Source organism: Chrysochloris asiatica, unplaced genomic scaffold (assembly GCF_000296735.1).
Source record: "Chrysochloris asiatica unplaced genomic scaffold, ChrAsi1.0 scaffold00026, whole genome shotgun sequence".
NCBI classification, from domain to species: domain Eukaryota; kingdom Metazoa; phylum Chordata; class Mammalia; order Afrosoricida; family Chrysochloridae; genus Chrysochloris; species Chrysochloris asiatica.
The window spans coordinates 20,389,747-20,398,444 of record NW_006408544.1 but is presented as its reverse complement, the minus strand read 5'-3'; positions in this window follow the sequence as shown (position 1 = coordinate 20,398,444).

The window sequence follows — 8,698 nt, the reverse complement described above, 5'->3', positions numbered from 1 at the left end:
TAAAAATATAAAAATAAAAAACAGAGTAGCTGCTGAGACTTCACAATCAAACACCTCATGGATTTAGTTCCTTGGCTTGGAGGCTTAGGGTCATAGATTCACTGGAAATCCCAGTGAGTTTGTCTGTTACTTGGCTAGTGCTTCTGTTCTCACTCCTAACTCATTGTGTAGTGCCCGGCGTCTTAAACGCTCCCAACCGGACATCCAAGGCACAACAAATGGGTTCTATCTATCTGGAGCAACAGAAGAAGGAGAGTTGGAAGAGAAAGTGGATTGTGTGGCTAACTGCCTCCATGAACAACTGCCTTCTTCACTATGAGACCAGAGGACCTGTATGATACCCAACTACCATTACTGAACATTTTGATCAAGCATTCTATAGAAGACTCTTAATCAAAGTGGGAAAAATGTAGAACTAAAACTTCAAATTCTCATAGAATCCAGAATTTCTGGAATCATGGAAGGTGGATGAACCCCTGAAACCTTGCCTTGAGTTCATCTTTAAACCTTAAACTAGAATATCCCCTGAGTCTTCTTAAAACCAAGCAACACTTTAGCTTAACTAATATAGAATGTCTGCCTTGAGCTCTGAGCTCTTTTAAGATCTCTCTATCTGGAATCATATCAACTCAGAAAACTAGATGGAAAACTGAGGGACACAGAGATGATGCTGGTGGGGAAAGAAAGCTTTAGGAAAGGAGGGGTAGAATGGTTACACGACTCAAAGAATGCAATCAATGCCACTGAATTATACATGTAGAAATTATTGAAGTGGTGTATGTTATGCTGTTTATATTCTCAACAACAATAACAACTAAAAATAAATTATTTAAAAAATCAATACAATATAGAGAGAACTCTTACAACTAGTAATCCAAGTAAAAAGTAGACAAACGGTCTGAATAGATATTTCTCCAAGGAGAGTATATAAATGGCCAATAAGTACAAAGATGCAAATGTGTTCAACATCATTAGCCATCAGAAATACGTGAATCAGAACCACAGTGAGATACCACACCCCCTAGGATAGCGAGCATAAAAAAAGATGGCGGTATAAAAAGGCTTGGTGATCTAATTCTGAAAATCAGCCAATGAAAACCCTATGGGTCACAAGAGTCAAATCTTTAAGTGATCATGAGCATGGCGAAGGTTTAGGCAACATTTTGTTCCATTGTGCATGGGGTCACCATGATAATGAAAACCACAACACTGCATTTCCTAGAGACATCCAAGAACAGGCCATGGCAATGAATTTGGGGGTGAAATGTTTTGCACAAGTAAATATAATCTACAGTAGCAGATTACAGCAGACCATTAACTCACCTTTGGCTACCAGGTATATATTGTTTAAAAAATGGACAGATTTGGAACCTGGGTTGAAAACAATGGACAGGCCTGTGGTCACTTAAAATCTAGCTTTGAGTTTAGATTTAGATTAGGTACTGAGCACATGCCTCCTCAGTCCCTCTTCTCTCTCTCTTTAAAATATAACAGATTTTAAAATGTAACAAACTATGAGGTGAAAATCTCAAGCTTATCACTATTCCAAATGTATTGCAGAGACTTAAAGAGCATTATCATTTTCTTCTTTTCATAGGAGTTGATAGTTTCAGAATAAGAGTCAGCAGTCTACTATTGAAGGCTGTCTGCCTTGAGCAGGGAACTCTTTTACAGAATTATCTATATGGGATCAAATTGACAACAGCAACTTGAAAGTCTAGATAGGAAATGAGCCAATAAGTTTATGTTATGTTACTGGGGGAGGAACAAACAAAAGAAGGGGGAGAACTGTCTAACTCCAAACTTGTAATCAATGTAGGCACCCAATTACATATGTACGAATGGTTAGAATGGTGCAGGGTCTGCAGTGTATATTTTCAACAACAAACACAGAACAAATAACTCTTTTTAAAAGACAGTAATAAGAGTGCGTGAGAATGTGAAGGAATTGGAGCCTTCATGTATTACTAGTGGTGGGGTGGTGATGTGCTGTGGAATCAGTTCCTACTCACAGCGACCATACATAGGGCTTCTGAGGCTATAAATCTTCAGGGGAGCAGAACACCTCATCTTTCTCCCCTGGAATGGCTGGTAGTTTCAAAATGCTGACCTTGAGGTTACCAGCCCGTTTCATAACTACTATGCTACCAGTGGTGGTGGTGGTGGTTATGTGCTGTGGTTCCAACTCATAGCAACCCTGTATAGGGTTTCTGAAGCTGTAAATCTTTACAGGAGCAGAAAGCCTCATCTTTCTCCCGTGGAACAGCTGGTAGTTTTGAACTGCTGACCTTGATGTTAGCAGCCCAACTCATAACCACTACACTATCAGTAGGAATGCAAAATGGTGCAGTTGCTTTGGAAAACCATCTGACAGTTCCTCAAATGTTTCAACAATTCTTTAAAGACCTAACAATTCCACTCTAGGTATATACTTAAAAGAAATGAAAGCTTATGTCCACACCAAAGCTTATACACAAATAAGTTAAAAGCATAATACCTGGAAGGGAAAACAGCCCAAATGTCCATCGGTAGATGAGTGGACAAATGAAACTGAATAATCACACAATGGAATATTACTCTGCCATGAAAAGGAATGAAATACTGACTCATACCACGACATGAAAGCACCTTGAAACCCGTTTGCTAAGTGAAGGAAGTCAGATATAAAAAGCCACATATTGCATGATTACACTTACATGAAATGTCCAAAATAGGCAAATCCACAGAGACAGAAAGTAGATTAATGATTACCAGAGTCTAAGGAGCTCTGGTAGCGTAATGGTCATGAATTGGGCTGCTAACCCCAAGGTAGGCGGTTCGAAACTACCAGCTCTTCTGCAAGAGAAAGATGAGGCTTTTTGCTTCCATAAAGATTTCCAGCCTCAGAAACCCTGTGCAGGGTCACTATGAGTTGGAACTACCTCCACGGTACTTAACAATAACAAATAAAGTGAAGAGGACTTAAATACTTACTGATGAAGATCAAAGGCCACAGCCTTCAGTATGGTTAGTCCCTCAATGTAAAGAAAGCAAAAATCCTCACCACTGAACAATAAACAACATTCGTATCAATGGAGAAAAGATTGAAGTTGTCAAAGATTTCATTTCACTTGGACCCACCATCAACACCCATGAAAGCAGTAGTCAGGAAATCAAACACCATATTGCATTAAGCAAATCTGCTACACAAGACCTCTTCAAAATATTCAAAAGCAAAGATGTCAGTTTCAGGACTAAAGTGTGCTGGACCCAAGTTAAGGTATTTTCAATAGCCTCATATGCATGTGAAAGTTAGAGAATAACGAAGAACATAGAAGAATTGATGTGTGAGTTATGGTGTTGGAAAATAATATTAAAGGTACCATGGACTGCCAGAAAAACAAACAGATTTGTATTGGAAGAATTACAACCAGAATGTTCCTTAGAAGTCAAGCGGGCCAGACTTCAGGCATATTATCAGGAGGGACCAGTCCCTGGAGAAGGACAGCATGCTTGGTAAAGGGGAAGGACAGTGAAAAAAATGAGCTGGGTTGGCATAGCAGCAACGATAGGCTCCAGCGTAGCAGCAGTTGTGAGGATGGCACAGGACCGCATGGTGTTTCGTTCTGTTATGCATAGGGTTGCTATGAGCTGGAACCGACTTGCCTGCACTTAACAACAGAAGCTAAGGGAAGGGGCATTGGGAAGTGACTGCTAATGTGCATGGGGTTTCATTTTGGGATGATGAAAGTGTTCTAGAATTAGATAGTAATAAGCAATGCACAATACTGTGAACATACCAAAACCCACTGAATTGCATGCTTTAAATGTGTGCATTTTATACTACGTGAACCGTATCTTAATTTTTTAAAAATAATCAATGTCTATTGAACTCAGTAAACCAAAAAGGAAGAACACGCTCAGCATTTCTCAAGCCGGGGGAACTGAAGAAAAAATTCAAGCCTTGACTTTCATTACTGAAGGATTCTCTGGGAAAATTTTTGAATGATGCAGAAAGCATCAAGAGAAGATGGAAGGAATACGCAGAGTCATTATATCCAAAGGAAATTGTTGATGTTCAACCAGTTCAAGAGGTAGCATATGATCAAGAGCCAATGGTACTGAAGGAAGAAGTCCAAGGTGCATTGAAGGAATTGGCAAAGAACAAGGCACCAGGAATTGATGGAATAAAAATTGAAATCTTTCAAGAAAGTGAGGAGGCACTCACTCATCTATGGCAAGAAATTTGGAAGACAACTATCTGGCCAACTGATTGGAAGATCCATATTTGTGCCCATTCCAAAGACAGGTGACCCAACAGAAGGCAGAAATCATCGGACATCTTTGATATCCCATGTGAGTAAAGTTTTACAAAAGGTAATACCGAACCGGCTGCAAGCATACATTAACAGAGAACTCCCAGAGAGTCAAGCTGGATTCAGAAGAGGCCATGGAATGAGGGATATCAACTCACCACTGGACCAATAAACAACATTCTTATCAACATAGAAAAGATTGAAGTTGTCAAGGACTTCATTCTTCTTGGATCAACCAGCAACAGTCATGGAAGCAGCTAGTCAAGAAATCAAACAACGTACTGAATTAGGCAAATCTACTGCACAAGACCTTTTTAAAGTGTTGAAGAGCAGAGATGTCAGCTTTACGACTAAGGTGCACCTGACCTAGGCCATGGTATTTTCAATAACCTCATATGCATGTGAAAGCTGGACAGTGAATAAAGACCATAGAAGAATTGATACATTTGAGTTACGGTGTTGGAAGAGAATATTGAAAGTGCCATGGTCTGCCATAAGAACCAACAGATCTGTGATGGAAGAAGTGCAGTCAGAGTGCTCCTTGGAGGTCAGAATGACCAAACTTCGTCTCTCATACTTCAGCCATATTGTCAGGAGGGACCAGCACCTCACTGGAGAAGGGTATCATGTTGGTAAGGTGGAGGGTCAGATAAAAAGAGGAAGACCCCCAATGAGATGAATTGGCAAAGTGGCAGCCTCAATGGGCTCAAGCATGGCAACAATTGTGAGGTTGGCCCAGGATCGGGCAGTGTTTCATTCTGTTGTGCATAGGGTCACTATGAGTCGGTACCAACTCGATGGCACCTAACAACAACAACAACATGACTATCAACAATTGAAGATACTGGTACTAGGTAATATCCGCTTAAGAAAAAAGTATCTCCAAATTTAAAGCTAGAAAGTCACCGGAATTCAGAAAAGACTTGTAACTACATGGCTTTTAGATTTTTGATACTTATATTAAGAATTATGCACAACAATGGAATACTATGAAACATTAAAGAGTAACAGTGAATCTGCAAAACACCTCACAACATGGATGAAGCTGAAGGACATGATGCTGAGTGGAATCAGTCCAAAGGACAAATATTGATTAGACCAACATAAAAAGTTCAGAAAGGATTTTCTTGATAAAAGAAACAATCTATGATAGTTACATGGAGGGTGGGAGGGGGTTGGAAAAGTAATAAATAAAGTGAACAGAGGTAAATACTGTTAAAAAAAATTAAGTGAGTATACATAAATACTAGTAACCGTTGGTACATGGAGGGGATTGCAATCATTGTAATGAAGTGAAGTATATGATTTGATGAATGTAAATTTGATGATCTGTTCTATAAACCTTTACTCAATTCACAATAAAAAGTTTTTTTTAAAAAACAAGACAAAAAATAACAGTGTACAAATTGTTCATAACGTCTCTGTACTGATCCTTAAAACAACCAATAAAATATCAATTATGAAAGAAAGAAAAAAACGAGATGATGGGATTTTTTCATGACCTTTTGGAAACCCCTTGGGCATGCTAAATGGACAAGAAGGTCATTACCAAATTTTCTCCCACTTCCTTGCAGACTGACGTTTTTCTCACCATGTCTCATGTATGGGTGCCTCCACCTGGACCATACTTCCTACCCTAGCAAAGCTTTCAAAGCTAAGCTAATACATCACCTCCTCCAGGAAGACTGCCCTGACCTCTAGGCTGATGAGGAGCTTCCGTTGATCCCAGCTGGGCCACAATGTGCTGCTATAATCCGTTTATATATCTTCCTGTCTCCTCAATAGCCGAGGGGGGGGGAGGGGGCACCTGAGGACAGGTCCAGCCCGATTCATCCCTATGTTCTCAAAGTACGGGACTATGATCCTTCCCATCAATGCACTGATGCCACCTCTTCCCTGTAAGGGAGACTGCTGTTCCTGGGAAGGCAGGACACACACAGGCCTGCAGCCAGGGAGCTGACAGAGAGCCAGCCAGCAGCACCATCTGTCCCTGGAGCCATGGACAGAGCAGGCACAAGGTAGACACGTCAGTTCCTCTATTCAGCCAGGTCGGCCCAGGACAAGGAGAAAGGAGCACAGCACACAGGGCCGCTGCCCATCTGGCTGAGTTTTCTAACTAGATCTGTGGCCTGGACAATTACTTAATGCCAGAGCCTTGGTTTTCCTACCTGTTAAGCCAGATGAATACCAACAGCTTTCCAAAAGTTGTTGGGAAGTTAAATATGCCTGACACATAGTAGGTATTCAATGAACAGTAGCTTTTACTGTCTCATCTGGCTGACCAACCTGGTCACGGAACCACTGAAGAAAGTGAAATCTAAATGAGACAAAAAGAAAGGACCGATCTTTACCATGACCAATCACAGGCCAACTTGTCCACTTCTCCAGCTGCTTTCATCTTAATGATCATGGCTTGACCTGTGGGAACAGACCTGGTTCACAGAGGAAACTGAGGCCTGCAGAGGTAGAGTTAGTGTCTCTAAGGCAGGTCTCCAGACTCCTTCCACGGCTGGGTAAGCAAGGGAGCAGTCCTGCCTCTAGGTGAGATGAAGGTGAAGGGTAGCAGGTGCAGCCTTCTCAGACCCGGAGTGGTACCAGCTCAGAAAGCTTGGGGTCCCGAGTCTGTGTTGCCAGTGGGCCAGGTGAGCAGAGGAGGCTGCGATGGGGTTCAGGGACAAGTGTGAGGCCACTTTCTGGGTGCACAGAGGCTCCAGACGCCTCCCTGGTAGGGCTAGAAAAGAGGTCCAGCCTAGAAGGTCCTCAGCCTTTTGCCAGCTATACAAATCCTAAGCACACTGTCTATATCTGTGCCCCATCTATATCAGGAGGCTGGTCCTAGTGCCCACTTACCTGTCATGAGGAGTCATGGGTGCATAGAGGGCAGCTGGGACCACCATGATGACGTGTCCAAGGAGTTTACAGTCTGGTGGACAGGACAGTATGGCCCAAGGCCCCCTAGCCTCACAGCCCACAGCAGAGTGCAGCCACATCTTAGCCTCTTCCAGCTGTGCTGCTCTTAGCTCAGTCCGACCCAAGCCGCACCAACCTCTACTCAGTACCACAAACGCACCAAGCCAACTCTTATACACCTTGTTGTTGTTGTTGTTAAGTGCCATCAAGTCAGTCCCAACTCAGTGACTCTGTATAAGGTTTCTGAGAAGCAGTTGGTGGATTTGAACTGCCAACCTTGCAGTTGGCAGCTCAGTGCTTACCCAACAACACCACACTAGGACTTTTCCTACACCTTGGAGCCTGCAAATGAATGCTGTTCCTCTTGCCTGGAACACACGTCCTTTGGCTCCTCCCACAGCTGCCTCGTCAGTTTCTACGTCCCTGGTCCCTGTCAGTTGTCATCTCCCCTAACCTCCTTCATTCTTCTCTCACAGTTTCCTGTTCTCCAGACAGTCTGAGCTTGAATCTCAGCAAAGATACTTACTAGCTGTATGATCTTAGGCAAGTTACTTCACTTCTCTGTGTCTCAATCTCATCTTAAATATGGGCACAAAAACAGTATATCCTTCACAGCGTTGTTAGAAGGAATAGATGAGTTAATGCATGCTTGGCACATAGCTAATGTGAAATTTACTCTTATTAATAGTCTTCACAGCATTTATCATAGATTTCAGTCACGTATTTATTTGGCTATTGTTTCAATACATTTCCCTTACTAACTGTCATCTCTGTAAATTCAGCACCTGCCACAAGCTAGTCACTCAGTAAGTACTCAGAAGGTACAACTAAAGTCAGTTCAAAGTCCTGATGGGACATTAAAGGATGGGAGGAGAGAAGAAAGATTCAAAGGGGAAATGGCTAGTGGGGTTTTGAAGGATGAAGATGAATCCTCCACACAGACTAAGAAAATTAAGGATGTCTGCGCAAGGCTCAGACTGAGGGTCACATGTGGCCCCATTCTCACGAATTCATTCCACAGTCTTGGAGGTCCTGCTAGCACTGTAGGAGTAAGCACTGGATCACAAGGTCGGTTTGAACTGCAAGGCCAGCGGTTCAAACTCATCAGCTGCTCCTTGGAAACCCTCGGAAACAGGGTCACTATGAGTCAACTCCACAGCACTTGACAACTATACAATAAGGAAGCTCCAATGGTACTAACAAGATTAGACATTGGCTGCTAAACTCAAGGTCAGCGATTCAAACCCAACAGCTGTTATGACAGAAAAAGATGAGGCTATCTGCTCCCGTAAAGATTTAGTCTTGGAAACCTATATGTAATGCTGAGCAAATAATCCAAGACGCTGGGTTATATGAAGAAAAACATGGCACTAGGATTGGAGGAAGACTCATTTACAACCTGCAATACGCAGATGATACAACTTTGCTTGCTGAAAGTGAAGAAGACTTAAAATATTTACTGATGAAGATCAAAGAGCACAGCCTTCAGTATG